We start from the raw sequence: 23630 nt of genomic DNA, 5'->3' as shown, positions 1-23630 counted from the left end.
TGGATGTAGATGATCGTCACACTGAGCACAGTTTGTAACGTGGAATGTAAACATAGTACACAAGTCACAAATATTATTTTCTCATGATGCAGTAACAAGTGTTTCTTTCAAGGGTTTATTGTTTATTTCTCTTCCGTATGTCCATATTGTGTTTCCACAAGATTTCAATCACCCAGGGACTCGAGATATAAAGTTAGCGGTCTTCAACAAACGAATACGGGATAACGTCGAAGAATCGCGCTACGATCTACGTCCTATATCTGGAAAAATATTCAGGGTCCTCGGAAGAAGGGTCGTCAGGCCTCTTTTCCAACAACGAAAGAAGATAGAGCCGGCCGAAGTGGCCGTGCGGTTAAAGGCGCTGCCGTCTGGAACCGCAAGACCGCTACGGTCGCAGGTTCGAATCTTGCCTCGGGCATGGATGTTTGTGATGTCCTTAGGTTAGTTAGGTTTAACTAGTTCTAAGTTCTAGGGGACTAATGACCTCAGCAGTTGAATCCCATAGTGCTCAGAGCCAAAGAAGATAGAGGTACTGCCCCCAGTTAAGAAGGCCCTCTATCTAAGGGTCCCTCGAATTTACTCGTGTAAGATTCCTTATGAGTGCCGAAGCGACTACTGCGGTACGTTTCCCCGTACCATTACCGTCCATAGTGCAGAACACCAAAGGCACATTATCAACCGAGAACTTAATAAATCAGCAGTCCCACAAATAGAGTAACTAAGGCATAGCACCTACTACCGATTTTTCCTAAATTTATAGTGTATGTTGGTCTTAGCCAGAAACGAAAAGTACAGAAGTGGCCAATCGTTTAGACAAGAAAAAGCGTTTTTGGCGCTTGTCAGGAGAGGCATCAGCCATTTATGCCTCTCTAGTTGCCTGGCAGCGTTTGTGGAGGGGAGGTGGAGAGGGGATCGAGTCCCTATGCAGAAACTTCTTTTTTATCTTCAGATTTTACGTTACTTACACTGCAAACAACGGGAGATAATGCTTAGAATATTGTATTTATTAATAAAGTTAAGTCTTGTGAGGTAACGAGCGAGTTGTGGCGCCCTGAAAATATTCTAAGTTCGGTGTTGGCGTAGCCGCAAGGGCCGCTCTGCAAGCCGGAGCCCGGCAGCAACCACGTGGTGCCGTACGTTACCTGAGCAAGAGGGGTGGCCCCAGCGCGTGGTCCAGGCCGAGCATGTGGCTGGGAATGCCATGGTGGCGCTGTGCCGATGAACGAGACATGCTGGGAGTGCCAAAGGTAGCGGACTTTGTGAAACCTTAATGGCAGACATGTAACAGTTCGTATAGAAATTAATAGCAGCCAGGTGAATCATGATACCTGAAAAAGAAACATGTAAATTAACATTATTTGTTCAATGATTCTTATGCTGTAATCAGATTTTCAATATCTTTATTAGTTAAAAGTTTAGTATCTGACGATAAATTATACAAGCAGCACCCAGCAACGAATTTCCAAAATCTAAATGGCTCATCCGATTTTGTCGATCTACATGTCTTTAGAAAGCTACTAGTGTAAACCTAAATTGGTACAAATTACTGGCACCTATCTTGAATAGTACATGAGTTATTGGAGGTCAAAGTGGCTGATTACTATTGATCGCATCAGGCCATAAGTACTCCACAGTTACACAAAAAAACGGTAGCAGCATGCTTGTAAATATATTTATTCATCTATGTCTTTGTTTGTATCCGATATATACTATTCATGAAGAAACTGGTTAATTATTTACTGTGTTTTACAAAGCGCAGAGACATTAGGCTACTGGCTTACTTCTATTCTGTTCCTTTGATATATGTTTATTTAATTTGCTTATGTATTTAATACTGTATGTTAGATCGTGTTTATGGTCCAGCCATAGGAATATTTATTTTATTTCAAGTTATTTAACTGTAAATACAGTATTTCGAATGATTTTCATTATGTTTATGAGTGTGCGTTGGCTTTGAGACAGGGTGGGAGCGCTCTAGCCAATCACAGCGATCGTTTCCTAAAAGAACACGTGGAGAGATTGTATGGAAGTAGGGGAGGGGGTAGTGCAGCGCGAGAGAGAGTACGGTGGAGGACACGGGAGAGTCCTGCACAGTACGGCGCGACGGACGCACGGTCGCGGGAAAGAATTGGAGAGTGGAGTAGTTTGCGAGAGATAGAAATATTTCATGATGGCGACTGGTCACTTGTGAGACTTCCTTGGCTTCTGCAGTGAAGATGTATACGTTTAGAAGTGAATATCTTGCGAGTTATGTTGTTTTTCATGACTAATTACGTGAAGTAGGAATCTATTGTTTTCCTGTTATTCAACTTATATTTTATTTAATTGCTGGAGCATCGACACCAATAAGTGTTTTACAGTAATAAAGGGCATTCTTAAAGGTACTTCTGCTATCGTACTCATCATTTAAATTCGTTAAAATAGTACCAGCAGATTTTATTTAATTGCAGTCTTTCAATTATAAATTTCTATATAACATTCTTAATTCGCAATTGCCGAGTGATAAGAACCTTCGACCATTCGATTCTTGTGTATATTCACATTTCATACTGTAGACTCAGCAGTATTTGGCTTGTAATGCGGCAACTACGTATCCCAGCCCCTAGACAACTAAACCAGCCAAAACGTTTAATATTTCAACTCTGAGTCAGAGGGTACGTAGTTGAGGGCCACCACATCACATCATTTCATTTGTTTTTGAAAGTCTGGACTCTCGATGATTTGAATCTCACAATAATTAGAAATATTTTCCCAGTAGCTTGAAAAATACTCTACAACTGAAGAAAATCAATTTCGTCTGATCCCTTTGGTAACTTGAAGTTATAGCGTTGAGGGCACCTCGCCAACGATTTACAATTTGAAGTTAGGTCTCCAGTACACACTATGATTTGAAGCCACTGCTTTTGTGAAACAAAGCTTACGGGCGCTGAGCACCGAGATTATAAGCGAACTGAACTTGGGTGTAATTCCCACTGAACTCTCCCTACTTCTGTGATCCCCAGTACAGGCTGAGACCACCTGTCGCTTGTTCCTCCCAGAAGTCTGCTTTCATACTGCGTTGTAGCCAATCCGTATTTCTCGAAACTGTGCAACGCCAAGTGTGCTAGAAGGAACGGGTATCTTTTAGTTAATGAAAAACACCTTGTTGTTCAAGCTGTGGAGAGGGCAATTTCGGAAAAAGATTTTGTATAATAGTTCGCTATTTTAACATCTAAATTTCTACATTGTCGAAGATTTAAAAAAAAAAAAAAAAGAATCACATGGAGAGAAAGGTCACGGCAGGGCGAATTTCTCGGTCTTGAGGAGTGGTTTCTGAAGTGGATAAATCAGTGTAGAGACAAGACGTTCCCGGGGTTGGTTTCACATGAAGGAAAATTCCAAGTCCTTTGCTCATTTTCTCTAAACTGAAGGATTTGCGCGAAATGAGGAGTGGCTCAAAGTTTAGAAAACTTCACGCTCCCACGTTAATAAAAAGTGCGGAGAAAGTACCAGCTTGACCAAATCCCTTTGTATTGAACTGAAACAAATTTGGATGGCTACTATCGACCCAGGCAACATATTCAAAACAGACGAAACCATACTTCTTTCCCTTTTTTTTCTTTGTATAAATGCCTTCCTGATAGGAGTCTAGCATTCATAGACGAAAAGTTTCATAGAGAAAAACTGAGCAAGGATAGTATAACTGGCCGGCCATGGTGGCCGAGCGGTTCTAGGCGCTACAGTTTGGAACCGCGCGACCGCTACGATCGCAGATTCGAATCCTGCCTCGGGCATGGATGTGTGCGATGTCCTTAGGTTAGTTAGGTTTAAGTAGTTCTATGTTCTAGTCTCATAGTGCTCAGAACCATTTCAACCATTTGATAGTATAACTGTTGTTCTATCATGCAACATGGCCGAATCACAGACGTTGAGACTACTCACAGTAGGGAAATCCACGTAACCACTCTGTTTCAAGAGAATAACATCCTTCCTACAAACTATGGCTCAAACAAAAAATCGTGGATGAGGACAGAACTGTTTAATAAATGACTGACCTCCGTTCACAGTGATATGAAAAAGGAGAAATGCAAAATTATACTGTCTTTGGGCAACTGCACGATGCAATCCACTGCCATTAGATCAGCAGAAATTGTTGTTTTTTTTTTTCATCTAACATCACATCAGGATTCCTGCCATTAGACCAAGTAATAACACTAAATTTAAAAGCTCTCTACCGAAGAGAAACTGTTTCACTTGTGATGGATAACTCTGAAAAAGGTGAGAAAGCGAACGTGACAATTTTGACCTCTATAACCGTGACTGATAAGTCTTGGAAAAATTTCAGCCTTTCCACTCTTTTAAACGCTACAGGAAAAGCTGCTTTGTGATGTAAAGAGAAAATGTGGAGCAGTCATCAGAGTCAGGAGAGTTAACGAGTTCAGTCCTACCAGACTCAGGTTGGGAACTTCTGTCCTAACCAATGCTGAATTGTTGGCATGCCAGGACGAGGACGAAGAAGATAACGAAGAACAGCCGCCAACTCCAGTCACGTTGAGCGTGGCAAGATCGTCTCTCCATAATCTGTTCTTCTACGCCCTCAAAACGAAAATGAGGGATAATTTCTTCTCAACTCCCAATACCATCGAAAATTCGATGGAAAATGTTAGATGAAGTCGCTCTCTTAAAGGAAAATCAGCAATTGTTTTCCTAATGACGTTTAATATTTTCTTTGGCATGTTTTTCATATACAGAGTGTATGTACAGTATGTATATATTTATGCAGTGCTTTATTTGTGACAGTACCTGTGACAAAAAAAGTCACAAGTACGATAGAACTGCTGCTGCGGATGAAGCAATGTAAAACAAAGGTTGTATTCACCCTTTTAAAATGCTCATAAAAGAGTTAAATGCTGTTTTCCAGAAGTCTATATATTATTTCGCACAAAGATGAATTTACATATGTATGAAGTACAGTTTACTGTCAGTGACACTCTCATTTCTTTGAATATTTTTCTCTGTCCCTCCCGATAATCTGAAATCGGGGTTTTTGAACTCTCGCTAATTTGAACTTTTTTATTGACCCCTTGAGTTTCAAATTATCAAGGGTCACAGTATTTCATAAAATCCATGAAAATGAAACACAAAGTAAGGTCTGGGGTTGTAAATAAATTTACAGGAACGGACTGTAAGGCATACAGGAGAATTTCGTGTATATACGCAACTGTGTCGCAGTTGGTAAAATTAGATACTTTTATTATTTTGCAGTTGATGATTTACACGAGCTTGGGTAGTATTCGTCGTAAAAAGAAGCGAATCAGTAATTGTCGTGGCGTCTTGTACATGTTATAAACGCCGCATTTTTACAAGTACATGGTTTTTTAAAATTTCTCTAGAAAAACAAGCTTGGTTTTACATTCATGATCGGTTCTCTCTCATTGCACTATTTGACAGCAAACCACACTTGCAGGATCGTTTCGCAAAATATTGGAGAGGGTAGTTGTGATGTAAAATGGAATGAATTTATTTAGTTGCAGTTTCCCTGGGATACGATTTGTTTCTCTCCCTCGATGAGCCGATTTTACCTGCACTACGAAACTATTGTTCGAATGCGGGTGACGATGGCTGCTCGAAGCTCAAAATGAAACTAATGGAATACGAAAACCTGTATGCTTCAATTACAGTTTCTTCTTGGAAAGTTACTTGCAGCGTCCTTGGGAACGCTGTAAGTACAGTCGTTTCTTCGAAATGTATTTGAAATCACAAGTTTTCCGTTGCCTATCTCTCATGCTATGTCTTTTATTAAAGTATCAGTAAATACAGTATACTGGGAATTATTTCCGTCTGTTTTCGGAATAAGTACTGTGCATTTTGAAAGTAAAAACGATTCCGTATACAGACTCGACCGCACGACCTTTGGATTACCAACCAATATTTTTCTCGCTTGCCAACCGCTGCATGGTGACTTCGGCCCGTAAAAGATTTACACTTCGCCCGATCCGCGCCAAAACGCTACTTTTCCTAAACGCTTCCCTGTCAGGAGCTGTCACTTCCGTCGCTTTCATTGCTGATCGAGCCCTGCATACATCATAAATCTACACGTAAATCGTGATGACGAAAAGCGACATTTTAACCATATTTGACGCGAAAGCCAAATCGACAATTTTTTATACAAGAACTACCTGAATACCAGGCGTTTCTCAGGAATATATATTTATTCAAATCTTTCGTTCGACCATCCTCTCCTTCCCAGTCCGTCCATCTGCTCCTCTCCCTTCTCTCCGTCCATCTGCTCCCTCCCTCCCTCCCTCCCACTTTGCCCATCTGCCCATTCCCCGTCTCCATGTCCATTACCTCCTTCCCCACTCCCCAAGTCCATTTCCGCTTTCGGTCTCTAACTTCATCTCCTCACCCTTTTAAGTCAATCTCCTCCTCCTTCCTCCTTACATCTACATCATTCTCCGCAAGCCACCTAATGGTGCGTGGCTGAGGGTACTTTATGTACCACTAACTGAGCCCTACAACCCTGTTCTACTCGCGAATAGCGCGTGGGGACAATAATTGTCGGTAAGCCTCTGTGTTGGCTCTAATTTCTCGAATTTTCTCCTCGTGGTCATTACGTGTGATTGTGTGGGGGTTAGTGATATGTTGTCCGACTCTTTCCGGAAAATACTCTCTCGTAATTTCACTTTTAAATCTCATCGTAATGCAAAACGCCTCTCTTGTAACGTCTGCCAGTGAAGATTGTTGAGCATCTATGTAACGATCTCGAATCGAAATCTGGCATCTGATTTTCCTATTATTTGTTTTGTCTGGTCATTCCACTTAATGTCACCCTGAATAGTTAAGGGTGCTTTAGATAATTACTGCTAAATATTTTACAGCAGATATTATATCCAACTATTTGTCGTCGATAGTGTACTTGTACAGTAGTGTATTTCTTCATCTACTTACGCGCAGTATGTTACATGTATTTACGTTCAGGGTTACTACCAGAGTCTACACCATTCATCAGTCCTCTGCAGGTCGTTCTGCAAATCGTTACAACTTATGGTGTTGCTACTTTGTTACAGACAACCGCATCATCTGTGAACAGCCTTAAAGAGCATCCGACGCTTTCTACTAGGTCATTTATACCTATTATAAAAAGTAACGGTCCTATCACGTTTTCTCGGGATACCTCGGAAATTACGTTTACATCTGTCAATTTTGCTCCGTTAAGAGCGACATGTTGTATCCCGTCTGCAAGGAAGTCTTGAATCCAGCCGCAAATCAGCTCTGATAGTCAGTAGGCTCATTTTTTTCACTAAATGGCAATGCAGAACAGTGTCAAACGCATTCCTAAAGTCAAGGAACACGGCATCAGCCTGAGAGCTGTTGCTACGCGCTTTCGACCTCATGGAGGAACACAGCAAGCTGAGTTTCGCAGAATCTCTGTTTGCGGAATCCATATTGATTTTTAAAGGGAGAGTTTCATTCTCTACAAATGTCGTAACTGTTTACATAAAACATGTCCCATAATTCTACAACAGATTGACGTCTATAATTGTGTGCATCTGTCCTACGGTCCTTCTTAAAAACAGGAATGATATGCTCTTCCTTCCAGTCGCTAGGTACTATTCGTCGCTCAAGTTATCTACGATAAATTACTGCTAGAAGGGGACCAAATTCTTTTGCATAGTATTGGTAGAATCTTATAGTATCTCATCTTATACTGCTGCCGTTCCACTGTTAAGCGATTGTATTTGTTTTTCTATTCGACAATAGGTTATCTCAGTATCTGCCATTTCGATGTTCGTACGACGATTGAAAGGAGGGACTGTGTTACGAACTTCCGCGGTGAAACAGTTTCGGAAGACCGAATTCGTTATTTCGACCTTCTCTCTGTTATCTTGCGCTTCGGTGCCTGTATGGTCACTGAGTGGATGAATAGATGATTTTGACCGACGTACTGATTTTACGTGCGACCAAATCCTCTTAGCGTTTTCTCTCAGATCGGTTGATGAAGTTTTACTTTCGAAGCCATTGAGCGCTTCTTTCATTGCTCTCCTTAAACTCATTCTCGCTAGGTTTTACTTCCCTTGAATCTGAGATGAAGTTCTCTTTGTTTACGTAGCAGTTTTCTAACACGGCTATAAAACCATGACGGGTCATTCCCATCCCTTAAAATCTTACTCGGAACATACTTGTCCAGGGCATGTTGCACGAGGCCTTTGAATGTTTTCCATTTGTTCTCCACATCTTCACCCTCATGTATACCGAATATTTGATGCTAACTGCTGAGATACTCTGAAATTTGTATACTGCCACTCTTGCTAAGCAAAAATATCTCCCTACCTTTCTTATCATTCCTCGTAAAACCAATGGTCATAGATGCTACCACTGGCTTATGATCACTGATACCTTCCTCTCCGTTAACGGATTCGATAAGTTCAAGTCTGTCTGTTGTTAGGAGGTCCAAGACGTTACCCTCACGGTTGATTCTCTAACTACCTGCTCAAAGCAATTTTCAGGCAAGACATCCAAAACAATGTCTCTCGCACCAGTTTTGACAACATGACACTCCCAGTCAGGAAAATTATCAGCGATACCCTGCAAGTTCTGTCTGAAGCGCTGTACCACTAAGCTCATGACCCAGGCTGTCTATAAACGCACCCGATTACCATTTTTTACCGATCTTTGATACTTAACTTCACCCAGATTAATTCACAATTGGAATCTGTTATAACCTCGCTAGATTTGATCGAGTTCTTTACTGTAATAAACATGCCGCCATCATTGGTGACACGTATCCTCACGATAAACATTCCAATCTAAACTTCGGATTTCAACCAACTTTCTGTTCGCAATGCTATCTGTGCATTATAACGTTCAGTAAGCGATAGTAATTCTTGGATGGATGCTCCTGCAGTTTACTAAAATCATATTAACCTTTTCCACCTCTGATCCGCGACAACGAACATTCTCTGACGTCATTTAGCGGGCGAATCGTCTTTGGTTTCGCTAATGTAAAAGAACCCCATGAGTACGTCACACCTACTCCGCTACCCGCTTCCTGCATGTAGTGGCTCTGAATGGCTCTGAGGACTATGGGACTCAACTTCTTAGGTTATCAGTCCCCTAGAACTTAGAACAACTTAAACCTAACTAACCTAAGGACATCACACACATCCATGCGCGAGGCAGGATTCGAACCTGCGACCGTAGCGGTCGAGCGGTTCCAGACTGAAGCGCCTAGAACCGCTCGGCCACATCGGCCGGCGCTGCACGTAGTGCACGACTGACTTATTAAAGGGAACACTACATTTCTGGACCCAATAGCGGAGGTCGAGAAATTCGCTTCCGATACCGCAGAGTCGTCTGAGCCTCTGATTTAGACCTTCCACTCTGCTCCAAACCAGAGAACCGCGAGTAACCCTGGCCACGATGCTATAAACAGACAGCTTAGCCTGCACTCAGCTATCCGCCGAAAGGAGCCGAGGATGGCCTCAGAACCCAACCGGCAGGCGTCATTCGCTCCGACATGTGCCAGTATAAGCAGCTGGTTGCACCCAGTGCGCTCGATAGCCACCGACTGACCTCGTGGCAAACATACCGTGAGCACACTGGCATTCTTTCCGGCATTGCTTGATATTTCGCGGGGGGCGGGGGGGGGGGGGGGGTGGTCGAGCGGTTCTGGGCGCTTAAGTCTGGAACCGCGCGACCACTACGGTCGCAGGTTCGAATCCTGCTTCGGGCATGGATGTGTGTGATGTCCATAGGTTAGTTAGGTTTAAGTAGTTCTAAGTTCTAGGGGATTGATGACCTCAGATGTTAAGTCTCATAGTGCTCAGAGCCATTTGAACCATTTTTGCTTGCTATTTCCCTGAGGGGCTCTTTCACCCGCCTAACATTGGAGCATACCCACCCTCTGCACTTGTCCGGACTGGGTAGGAAAATCGGCCGCTGGCCCACCCGGGTAGGCATCCAGTGCTGGCTCAGAGTTGTCAACACTGGGTAGCACCTCGTACCTGTTGCTAAGGCGTAGGGAGCCAGCCGCGCGACCTGCTCCCTCTTTCTCCCTCCGCCCAGTGACGCGTGAACCCACCACTGCCTGCCATCCACTCGCGATTAAGGACGGACCGATCAGATGCGTATCAGAATATGCAGCGACACACGGGGGCTCCATGTGATTCCAACGGCACCAAAGGTGTCACAGGTCCCGTCACCAGCGGCCCGATGTCGCCGCAACTTCGAGCATTAGCCAGAAGCGTGTAGACGGTAGCCAATGCGGCTTCCAGCTGTTTACGAACAGCAACCAATTCTCCTTGTGTCCGCTCACAACAAGCTCAGTCCCTAGCCATGTTGTAGCCTGAGGAAATAGATGTAATGTCGCAAATGGCGCTACTGAGTTTGGAATCTATGCAAAATATAACGAGGAGAGTAAAGAAACACTAAAAAATGCTCTGTAGATTTCTCACAATACGCTGAGAGGCAAGCTCTTGAACAGATATAAATATCTCTGCTGAAGGGGATGTATGTACAGTTACCAGGTACTAGAAACTCTGCTTACTGAAAAGCTGCTGCACGAGATAAGTATGCAGACTAGAATGCACTGATCTAAACTATATTCTGTGTACCAACATGAGATTTAAACTTAGTGGCGTGACATGGAGTTTTTGGAGGTGGGAAAATTACACTTGGAAGCCGGTTTGCACAAGGATATGCACCAAGATTAAGCAAAAATAAAAACTTAGAGTAATTTTCTAACGACTAGTCTACACGCAAAAACACACAGGTACAGTTCACTTCTTTTCAGAAGCACGTAAAAAAAGAAACTAAACTAAGTTATTGTGCATCAGACAACTACTACTGCAGTTGGCGCATCCGCTAGGCTCAGCGTCTGCAGCAGCACTCTGACCATCTCCTCCTGGCCGGCCGGTGTGGCCGAGCGGTTCTAGGCGCTTCAGTCTGGAACCGCCCGACCGCTACGGTCGCTGGTTCGAATCCTGCCTCGGGCATGGATGTGTGTGATGTCCTTAGGTTAGTTAGGTTTAAGTAGTTCTGATGACCTCAGATGTTAAGTCCCATAGTGCTCAGAGCCATTTGAACCATCTCCTCCTCCTCCTCCCTCTCTGTCAGTCTTCTCCTCCACCCTCTCTCTGTCCATCTTCTCCTATCTCCTCTCTCCGACCATCTCATCCTCTGCATCTTCTCTATTTCCTCCTCCTCTCTCTCTGTTCACCTCTCCTATCCCTACCTATGCCCATTTCCTCCTTCCCCCCTCACTATCACCTCCTCCCGACCTTCTCACCTCATCATCAAATTATCACCTCCACCCCAATAGCAGGCTGGTGGTTCATACGGCCATAGTATTTCTTACCAGGCAGTAAGTAATATGTGTACCGAGTTTGGATGAAATCGTCCCAGGGGTTTCGGATGAGCATTATAGCTATGCGATTCGCCAGAGTATGTATGTGTCACATGTATTGCTCATGATTCACCTGAATCTGCAGCAAATTTCGAGCTGCTGTCTCGTTTCTACGAAGCTCAATCTTTATGACGTCGTATCTCATTGTATAACTACGTAAATATATAATTTTGCAGGTACACTCAGCGATATATTTGGATACTGTCTGCGAAATGTATTGCGAATAGAATTAATAGTAAAGGACCAATAAATTAAAAAGTCATGTTTGATAGGGCAGTTTTTCACGCATCTCACAGTTTATGACGTCACGTCATACGAACTATGTATCGTAAAATGATGTGATTTTCGAGGTATATTCAGTGGAATATATGAATACTGGCTGCAAAATGAGTTGCAAATGCTGTTCGCAATGAAGCAGTAATAAATTAGAAACTCATGTCTGATGCTGCAGTTTCACTACATGAACATTGTTTTGTGGGGGTTGTCAGCGAGAAGAAGTTTCATAATGACCTGAAATCATGTATAATTTTTTTGCAAGTCGCTAAGTGCTCTCATTCCCAAATAATGGATGAGTGAAGTCTGGGCTACTCATCTTTCTCACCCACTCCCCCACTACTTTGATACGTAGGTGGTTTTTACCCACACAGAGCTTCATTTCGGATAGTAAGTAATATGTGTACCAAGTATGGCTGAAATCGGCCCAGTGGTTTAGTAGGAGATCTACATCTACATCTACATTCATACTCCGCAAGCCACCCAACGGTGTGTGGCGGAGGGCACTTTACGTGCCACTGTCATTACCTCCCTTTCCTGTTCCAGTCGCGTATGGTTCGCGGGAAGAACGACTGTCTGAAAGCCTCCGTGCGCGCTCTAATCTCTCTAATTTTACATTCGTGATCTCCTCGGGAGGTACAAGTAGGGGGAAGCAATATACTCGATACCTCATCCAGAAACTCACCCTCTCGAAACCTGGACAGCAAGCTACACCGCGATGCAGAGCACCTCTCTTCCAGAGTCTGCCACTTGAGTTTGCTAAACATCTCCGTAACGCTATCACGGTTACCAAATAACCCTGTGACGAAACGCGCCGCTCTTCTTGGGATCTTCTCTATCTCCTCCGTCAACCCGATCTGGTACGGATCCCACACTAATGAGCAATACTCAAGTATAGGTCGAACGAGTGTTTTGTAAGCCACCTCCTTTGTTGATGGACTACATTTTCTAAGCACTCTCCCAATGAATCTCAACCTGGCACCCGCCTTACCAACAATTAATTTTATATGATCATTCCACTTCAAATCGTTCCGCACGCATACTCCCAGATATTTTACAGAAGTAACTGCTACCAGTGTTTGTTCCGCTATCATATAATCATACAACAAAGGATCCTTCTTTCTATGTATTCGCAATACATTACATTTGTCTATGTTAAGGGACAGTTGCCACTCCCTGCACCAAGTGCCTATCCGCTGCAGATCTTCCTGCATTTCGCTACAATTTTCTAACGCTGCAACTTCTCTGTATACTACAGCATCATCCGCGAAAAGCCGCATGGAACTTCCGACACTATCTACTAGGTCATTTATATATATTGTGAAAAGCAATGGTCCCATAACACTCCCCTGTCGCACGCCAGAGGTTATTTTAACGTCTGTAGATGTCTCTCCATTGATAACAACATGCTGTGTTCTGTTTGCTAAAAACTCTTCAATCCAGCCACACAGCTGGTCTGATATTCCGTAGGCTCTTACTTTGTTTATCAGGCGACAGTGCGGAACTGTATCGAACGCCTTCCGGAAGTCAAGAAAAATAGCATCTACCTGGGAGCCTGTATCTAATATTTTCTGGGTCTCATGAACAAATAACGCGAGTTGGGTCTCACACGATCGCTGTTTCCGGAATCCATGTTGATTCCTACATAGTAGATTCTGGGTTTCCAAAAACACCATGATACTCGAGCAAAAAGCATGTTCTAAAATTCTAAAATGCGGAAGATACTCCTACATACACACATACATTTTTATAATATGTACAAACGACGTCGCGAGAAACTTCGAGATCATCAAGTCACTCTCTATTATGTAATTCTTCACAGAGAGTGCTTTTCTTTCTGTACCAACAAAATTTTAACCTTCCTTCTCTCTCTCTCTCTCTCTCTCTCTCTCTCTCTCTCTCTCTCTCTCTCTCTCCCTGACACCGCGCGGGGTAACCGCGCGGTCTGGGGGCCTTGTCAATGTTCGCGCGGTTCTCCCCCGTCGGAGGTTCGAGTCTTTGCCGGGGCATGGGTGTGTGTGTGTGTTGTCCTTAGCGTAAGTTAGTTTAAGTTAGCTTAAGTAGCGTGTAAGCCTACGGACCGATGACCTGAGCATTTGGTCCCATAGGAACTTACCACAAATTTCCGGTTTCCGCCCTGACAATGACATCCGCCCCGACATTTACCTTCCTATTAAGTACAATTCCACCCCAACCATTCCACATAATCAGGGCTCCCTTTTCCTTTCCGCCCCCAGCTCTCCCTAGCCATCTTTCTCTTCACCTGTTTCCTCCCTTCATATTATGGCTTACCAACGCCCCCAACTATCCTTTCCTGACTATTCAACATCCACTCAATATCCATTGTTAATACCCATCAGTCTTCCTTCCTTGCAGGCTCTCTCTTTTATCTTACTAGACACCTAACGTACTCCCTCCGAGCAATCGACCATTCTGTGCAGGGAAGCGCTTTCAGCTTTTAATCACAGTACAGTGCTTCATTTTTATCACAGTTTTCACAATGTGTTTGAAATGTTTTAACGTATTTCTATCGTTTTCGTTTTACCTTTTATTATTCCTGCTTTAAAATTTAAAAGAGTTGGCAATGTGCGGGTGGGATACGCGTACTGAGGATTCCGTACAAACTTAATTACATGTATAGATAGTTAATCTATCCAGGGAATTGAGATATCAGCAATGTTTGCTTATTATCGATACCGACACTGGCAAGATATCGGTCCCGGTAATTCCAAGCAAATATCAGAATCTCCACGGAAGTTAGTGACACTACTCCGGACATAGAAGAGAAGCAAATAGAGAAGAGTTAGTAAAATACTTTTTATTTACTTTCGAAAACATGACTACAACTTATTTTTGTGTTTTCATGTGGTGTTATTTTTCTATTATGGTTTTGTCAGATGATTCATACAGTGTAAGTTCTAGTGACAAAAAGACATTTTTATCTGATATAATTACAACTTAACAACTTTCGGATGTTCTTCTTTTACTTCTGTTGTAAGACCATGCTTCCCAAATTTAACGGGAAGTATCCTATAGATTTTAATAAGTAAGTTTGCGACTAACAAAATATGTGACATAATAGGCCTATCTTTTGATTGCATTGACGTCGAAGCTTAAATTTTTTCCACCGACAAGGGACCGTAGCATTTAGTATGTGACATAAATTTCCTTGATAACTCTATCCATTCTTAACAGTCGGACGAACAGACAAACAGACAGACAGACAGACAGTCAGGCAACAAAGAAATCCTATAGAAGTTCGTTTTACCTTCATTAAATTGTTTACAAATTTTCAAATCATTCGCCGGCTGGGGTGGCCGAGTGGTTGTAGGCGCTACAGTCTGGAACCGCGCGACCGCAAGGGTCGCAGGTTCGAATCCTGCCTCGGGCATGGGTGTGTCTGATGTCCTTAGGTTAGTTAGGTTTAAGTAGTTCTAAGTTCTAGGGGACTGATGGCCTCAGAAGTTAAGTCCCATAGTGCTCCGATCCATTTGAACCATTCAAATCATTCGTAAATGTCTCACTTTTAATTTATTGTTTTTCGTCTTTGTGTATGTTACATATCGTTTGGATGAAGAGCGGTTTGACTGTACAGATGACTGTCAGCCCACAACCCCCCATCCTCCACCCCGCCCCCATGGGGCGAGGAGAATGCAATAACAATGACTCTCTTACTGTCCTGCCTTACTCAACTGAACTCAACTTCCTGTTGTTCTGCCGTCCTACCTGTGTACTGTTGTGACGTGTCGGATGTGTTGTCGACAGCAGGTAGGTCAGCCTCTGACGTGGCACTAATGTTCCCTCTGAAGCAGCAAATCCAACCACTTGAGCAGGCCCTCACTCAAGCAATTGGATAGCATTCTGTGTTAAGCATAGCTGGTAATTTCTAACATGGCTTTCCAGTTTCGAGACTGTTAGTAAGCTAGCTAATTTATTTTCCAAAAGTTAGCTGTGAAATTTGGGAACTGATGACTGTAAAAAGATAAACGTTTCTACAGTGCGGGCAAAGTACGAGGGCTAGTTTTGGAAGGTTCTATTGGTCATGAAATGAAAAACAGTGAAAATCAAAAACGTTTTATTTGCAACATTTAGCTGAACCTTCCAGCTACTTCTCGACTTAATTGCTGCTCGAGCTTACAAGAGGACAGCGTCTACCAGTCATCACCGATTTCATTCAGTTTTGTGATATATTCAAAGCTTGGCTAGAAATGAAAGTGACAGAAGAGGGCATTTCAGGTGGCCAGCCGTTTAGAAAGTGCGTGCTCGGAAATGGACAGGCCGCTGGATCGAATCTCAGGTGCACCACGGATTTTCCAGTCCTCTTTTTAACTGCCTTTACCTCTCAACGGTGTGAGGAAACATCTGAAACAACACGTGGTTCGGATTCCACGTCAAACTGTAGACCCTGTTTCCCTGGTTGGATAATTGGGGTAGGAACAACGAACAGTTCTGGTCGACCTTCATGTAATTCATCATAAACATAGGCACGACTACGACGAAATTCTGCAGACCAACTGTAACAATCTTCTCTGAAGGTGGTTGATTACCAGAAGTTGAACGAAGTAATTCGAGGTTTATGAAAATTTCAAAAAATCACGCAATGGAAACCTTGACGTAAAATTTCCATTTTTTACAAATGTATTTAAAAGAGTGTTCTTGTGGTTGTGTTCGTCATTCCGAGAACTGGTTTGATTCTGTTCTCCACTCTGTTCCTTTGCAAGAATCTTCATCTCCGAACATACACTAACTTCCATGCTCCTGAATCTGCTTACTGTATTCATATCTTGGTCTCCCTCTGCGGTTTTTACACCCACACTTCCCTCTAACACTAAATTGACGATTTCTCGAGTTTTCAGAATGTGTCCTATCACAGGTTTCGTTACAAATTTCTTTTATTCGCAGTTATATGCAGTACCTCCACATTAGTTACATGATCTACCCATCTAAACTTCAGCATTCTTCTGTAGCACCACTCTTCGAAAGCTTCTATTCTCTTCTTGTCTGAACTGTTTAACGTCCACTTTTCACTTCCATGCAAGACTGCACTCAAGAAAAATACCTTCAGAAAATACTTTCTAGCTCTTAAAATTACGAGGGCCGTTCAGAAAGTAACCTCTGGTTGATTTAAAAAAATACACCAAGTTACATAAAAATATTTTAATATATACATCTTACAACTACATCTTTGCACTATTTTTCTACATAGTCTCCATAGCGATTGAGGCACTTATCGTATCTCTTCACAAGCTTTGAAATTCCTTCTGCATAAAAATCACCCGCTTGTGCCTGGAGCCAGCCTGTGACCGCATCTTTGAGCTCTTCGTCGTCATCAAACCGCTGTGACCCGAGCCATTTCTTCAAATGCATGAAGAGGTGATAATCACTTGGCGCCAGGTCTGGCCTGTAAGGTGGATGGTTGATAACGTCCCACTTGAAGGACTCAAGAAGGGCCGTTGTTCTGCGAGCAGAGTGAGGACGGGCGTTATCGTGCACAAAAACGATACCGGAAGTCAGCATACCATGGCGTTTGTTCTGTATAGCCCGTCGTAACTTTTTTATTGTTTCACAGTACACGTCTTGATTAATGGTCGTACCACGTTCCATGAATTCAACCAACAACACCCCTTTGGCATCCCAAAACACCGTTGCCATCAGTTTTCTGGCAGAAAAATCTTGCGAGGCTTTTCTTGGTTTGGTAGGCGAATTTGAATGTGCCCACATCTTTGATTGTTCTTTTGTCTCAGGGTTCACGTACTTAATCCAGGTTTCGTCACCGGTCACGATTCTGTTTAACAATGGTTCTCCTTCGTCCTCATAACGTGACAGAAAGTCTAATGCAGAGGCCATTCTTTGAGTTTTGTGGTGGTCGGTAAGAATTTTGGGCACCCATCGTGCACAGAACTTACGGTAACCCAATCTTGCTGTCACTATCTCGTACAAGAGAGTCTTAGAAATCTGTGGAAAACCAGTAGACAACTCCGACATTGAGAAACGTCGATTTTCACGAACTTTTGCATCAACTGTCTGAACGAGTTCGTCAGTCACCAATGATGGTCTACCACTCCTCTCTTCATCATGAACGTTTTCTCATCCACTTTTAAATAAACGTACCCATTCACGGACAACTCCTTCACTCATAACTCTTGGTCCGTACACGGCACAAAGCTCACGATGAATAGCTGCTGCAGAATATCCTTTGGCTGTAAAAAACCTTATGACAGCACGCACTTCACATTTGGCGGGGTTTTCTATTGCAGCACACATTTCAAACTGCCACGAAAACTAAACTAGCGCAGGTACGACGTTCACTCGACCACGGCTTGATGCCGACTGACCTGTTGAGTGCGTGAACGCACAGATGGCGTCGCTACTCCCCCCACAACCCGCACTGTGACCAATCGGAGGTTACTTTCTGTCCGCCCTCGTATATTCGATTCTAACAAATTTCTCTTATTCAGAAATGTTCTTTTTTTTGCCATTGCTATTGTATATGTTATACCCTCTCTTTTGACCATGATTAGTAATTTTATTGTTCGAATAGCAAAACTCATCTACTGCTTGCGGGATCTTATCTAATTGTCCCAGCATCGCCTGTATTAACTCGGCTGCATTCCATTACCCTTGCTTTGCTTTTGTTAATTCTATTACGACAATGCCCATATCGTTAAACTGTTGTTATATATCCTTTGCTGTTTTTGACTGAATTACAGTGTCATCCGCAAGCCGAAAAGTTTTTATTTCCTCTCCCCTTCCAAATTTCTCCTCGCTGTCCTTCACAGCTAGCTCAACGTACAGACTGAATAACACTGGGGACAGGATGCAACCCTGTCTCACTCCCTTTCCACCACTGCTTCCCTCTCATGCCCTTCGACTCTTGTAACTGCCGGCTGGATTCTGTGCAAGTTAAGTAACTTCTGAGTCCCTGTATTTTACTCCTGCTACATTCAGAAAATTAATGCGTATATTCCAGCCAACATTGGCAAATACGTTTTTCAAATCTACGGATGAGTCTTAGGGTCAGTGTTGTCTCACGTGTTCAAATATTTCTCCTATACACAAAATGATATTCCCTAAGTTCATAGCTACCAATTTTTTCCATTCTTCTGTGAATAATTCATGTCACTAATTTGCCAGCCATGACTTACTAAACATATACTTCGGCAATAGTCACACCTGTCTGCATTTGCTTTCTTTCGAACTGGAATTACGTTTTACTTACATTTTCCTGGAAGTCTGAGGTTGTGTCTCCTCTGTCATATATTTTGCGCAGTAGGTGGAACAGTTTCGTCATGACTGACTCTCGCAAGGATCACAATAATTCTGAGGGAACGGCTTCTACTCCAGGAGCCGTTTTCCCATCCCATTTTTGCCTTCAAGTTCATTTCCCTTGTAAAGCCCTACTATTTTTCAGCTTCCCCTTCTTTGCTCAGTATTGGTTTACCATCTGCCCTCTTGATATTAATACAGCATGCTTCTCTTTGTTCAAAAGGCCTCTTTCAGTTTCCTTTAGGCGGTACCTATCTTTCCCCGAATTATACGTGCTTCTATAGACGTACATTTATCGTCTAATTAGCCATGTTGCACTTCCTCTGATTCTCATCTTTTAGACATTTGTATTCCCTTTCGTCTGCTTCGTTTGATGCGTTCTCGTCTCATCAATGAAATTCTGTTTCTTTTGTGATATTAAAAGGTTGCTATTAAGCTTGTCTTTTTAGCTATTTGGTTTAAACGCTAATAGCAAAGAAACAGAACTAATTTGAAGGCATGTCGAAGTGTGTAACTATAAAAGCCGGATGCTTCGAGAAACAAAATCACGATTAATGCAAGAAAAATGTATTTTTTTAGCATTGTTTTTGTAAAAACGTAAAAGGCAGGCGTCGTATATTGGAATAATTGGTGGTGGTACCTCCCTCTTTCCATGGCAGAGACAAAACGTAGGAGTGCTAAGAAGTCCTCTTATTTCTTTCCCATCATGCTGTTTTGTGTTTTGTTAGCACCGCGACGCATGGTTTCTGAGAACTCTGTTTTCCACTCTTACAAAGTGGCTTTACGACATCTGCTATCGGGAAATAACCCACGGAAATGTTTCGTCAGTTGCAGAAGCAGCTGAAGCTCATAATGGGGCTATACTGGGAAATGAGGCCACCACCTGCCTCATTTTAATAATGGCCGAGGTCGTAATATTCAAAGTCCCGGAATACTTCGGCAGACCTTTGTAACTAGCCGCGTCATTTGGAGAGTAGCTGTTTGTGTATTCTTATCCCGTGGCGTGGCCATCTCAGAAAAGCGATGAAACAAAAGGGTCGGAGTGAAGGAACAGATAATTGAATAGCTTATGTAATACATTTTGCCCTTCCGTGACACAGTTAGCTCACGATACAATATATTTAGTCATTGATTTTGTCACTGATTTGCTGACTGATTTGCCCATTTATTTGTACATTGGGTTAGTCATTAACCTGGACCTTACTCTTTGTTCTTGGAGATGTTCTGAGTCGAGCAAACACAATTTTCTTCTTTTTTTCCCAAGTAATGTTTCAGTGGAATCAACGTATCTTCTATGATTTTTGTTTGCTTTCTACCAAATAACAGGAAATAATGATTTCTACTGTCTTTATACGTAGACTTTCAGTTTTTGAAGTAAAGAATTCGTAGACTGAAGACAAAACAAAAAAAAATCCAATAACTTGTCAACAGATACTGTTGTTTCTGTAGCTTAGTCTACTTTGCAGTATAGCTCTGTCACTCTTTTACAGAGAACTGAGAAGTTAACATGGAAAGCTTATCTGTGTGCGTGCGCGCGTGCGTGCACGCAATAAGTGCACAAAGAAAGACAGTAAAAATCTATTTTTGCTATTATTGCATAGAAAGCAAATAAAAAACATTGAAGATACTGTAACTTCAGCGAAGCTTTTTGAGTGAAAGGCAGAACATGTCCAAAAAGAAGTTTGTTTGTAAACAATCACCTACGCAAGAACGAGCTTCTACCTCGAGATGAAACAGACTTTAAGTCTTCATGTATTTGTCAACAGGACAGAAAGCTAGAGTGAAACCTCAGCGACATATTAAATAACTGTCAGGCTTATTCAAACTGATTCATCTTTCGGTGGTCTTTTTGGTTTTCACACAACTGATTTAGAGTTGGATATCGGTTTCTTCCAAAAATCTATGTAGAATAACGTAGACTGCTGGGCGCATATATGATATGGATGTTTCATAACCGTCGTTGATTGATGTTGTATAAAGTATGTCACACTTTGTTTAGATATAGAGCATCTCAATATCACACGGCTGTGGTTCACAAGTTCATATGCGCGATGATATTTCGTCGAAAATTGAAGTGGTGAGGCCGTGGCTGCATAAAAAATCAGGTTAATTAAGTTAAAACCGCAACGAGCCACTGTTAACCCTGCAGCAGTAGCGTGACAGAGATCGCAATGTGGATAAACTTATTTTTTTACTTACCGTAATGAGGCACGTTCTAACAACAATAGTAAAGTACTGACCTTTAAAGCGGAAGTCGAAGCTGAAAATCGCTGGGTGACACATGTCATTCGCGTGACTACGCAAGAGTTAACAATTCTATTTATCGGGAAGAAATAACGCTGTTACAGTTTCCTAACCGAGGGCTTCATCATAAGACAGCTGTTCACGTTTAAATTCATTCACTTACGCTGTACATTTCTACGTTTTTGTTTCTGAAAAAAATTCCTTTCGGTTGTGTTGCCATAAAAAAAATCTATTTAGTTGTAACTGGACCTAATGAATTAAAACAACTTTCTATGAAAGGAACTCGATGCTGTTTCTTACATTATTTTACAATAACCTGTATTTTTACATAGCCACGATCTCATTATGCCAATTTTCGACAAAACGAGACAGAAACTCACTGATTACTTCATTTGGGTAAAAGACTGCAGCCTCAAAAAATTCTGTCTAAAGGATGTAACTTCTAGTATCGAGTATCGTCAAATACGCCATCAGGCCTATCACATCAGCATCTACTTGAGACGAGGTATCACAGTCCAAAAGGTAAAGCTCATTATTGTCACATTACTGCCCACTTTAACAGACGGATAAAAGTATCTTCAACCACTCTTTAACCACAAGTGTTTTCCATGGGATCGCGAAACAGGGACAAGTTAAACCACCACCAAGAAAGGACGTTGTCACAGCACCTTCTAATTACCGACCCATTTGCATTCTTCCTGCACTGTCCAAGGCTATATAGCCCACGACCAGCTAACGAACTACCTATTTACAAATAATCCACAAGAGGACTAGTCAGCTTTCCGTAAACATTGCAGCACAACACTGCTGTGGATTCAGAAGAGGCAACTAAGGTGTGCTTCTTAGACTTAATAAAGCCTTTGACACTGTCGACTTCGACGTTTTACTTACCAAATTTAGCGTCCTGAATTTCTCGCCAAGTGAACTACAATGATTTCACTGATACTTGACATCTCATCTCGCCAACAATGCGTCATGTCCGGCACCATAGAACCGCAATGAGAGCGGCTACTATCAGGCGAACCCCAGGCTTCAGTATTAGGTCCTATACTCTTTTTCATTGTATATCAGTGATGTGTCATTAGTTTTGTAATACTTCAAATAACACATGTAGGCTGATGACCTCCATTTGTATCTAAGAGCAAAAAAAAAAAAAAAAAAAAACTGAAGACAGCTACCGAGGATCTCACCTACCGATCTGTGTACACTATCAAAATGAGTGCAGAGTATTGTGTTACATCTCAACCCATCCAAAACCGAAGCGGTATTGGTTGATAATTTTAGGCTCATTAGCCCGAAATATCGGGAATCCCTACCATATTTAACCCTAAACGGGACAAATATCATCTTTTCTCCATCAACAAAGAACCTAGAAAAAATAACAGGTGACAATCTGTGTTGGACTGAGCACGCATCTACAATTTACAAGAAGGCATCAGCATCTCTCCATGTCCCACAAGCTCATCCCTTTTGAACTGTAAAAGAAACTTCTACTTACAGTAATGTCATCCTGCGAGGCCCTTCTCAGGATAGCTCCAGACCCTGGAACTGATTATGAATGCCTGTGTTCGTTGTATCTGTGATGTTTCACTCTTTGATCATATTGTACCATCATATGCACAACTATGCTGGCTGCGTGCAGACAAGTGCAGAGATTTTCCAAAATCTTTTCTGTCCCACTCCACTGTTCAGGCACTTTCTCGAAGACCTTCTCGGTAGCAAGAACCCGCCTCTGGAATAATCTCTCGCATTACATTATAGGACTAAATAATATCTACAGCTTCAGAAGACAGTTAACAATTAACGCAATAAAAATTATTACCGTTATCCCTATGCGTTTTCGTTACCCTTGCAATCCTCCTTTCCAACCAGATCTATTCTTAGATGGAGCTCTCTCCTTAGATTTCGTTTTCCTAGAAAACATCTATTTTGTACACCTGTAAGCTCTTTTCATATCTGCCACTATCATTGTTATCATTATTATCATTATTATTATCATTATTGCTATCATCATTGTTATCATCATAATCATCATTGTTATCATCATAATCATCATCGTTATCATCATAATCATCATTGTTATCATCATCATCATAATCATCATCATCATCATCATTGTTATAATCATCATCATCATCATCATTATCATCATCATTGTTATCATCATCATCATCATCATTGTTATCATCATCATCATCATCATCATTGTTATCATCATCATCATCATCATTGTTATCATCATCATCATCATTGTTATCATCATCATCATCATCATCATTATTATTATCATCATCATCATTATTGTTATCATCAACATCATCGTCGTCGTCCTTATCGTCGTCGTCGTTATCGTCGTCGTCGTTATCGTCGTCGTCGTTATCGTCGTCGTCGTTATCGTCGTCGTCGTTATCGTCGTCGTCGTTATCGTCGTCGTCGTTATCGTCGTCGTCGTTATCGTCGT

The sequence above is a fragment of the Schistocerca nitens genome, chromosome 7 (genome assembly GCF_023898315.1).
Source record: "Schistocerca nitens isolate TAMUIC-IGC-003100 chromosome 7, iqSchNite1.1, whole genome shotgun sequence".
NCBI classification, from domain to species: Eukaryota; Metazoa; Arthropoda; class Insecta; order Orthoptera; family Acrididae; genus Schistocerca; species Schistocerca nitens.
This window is presented reverse-complemented; position numbering follows the sequence as displayed.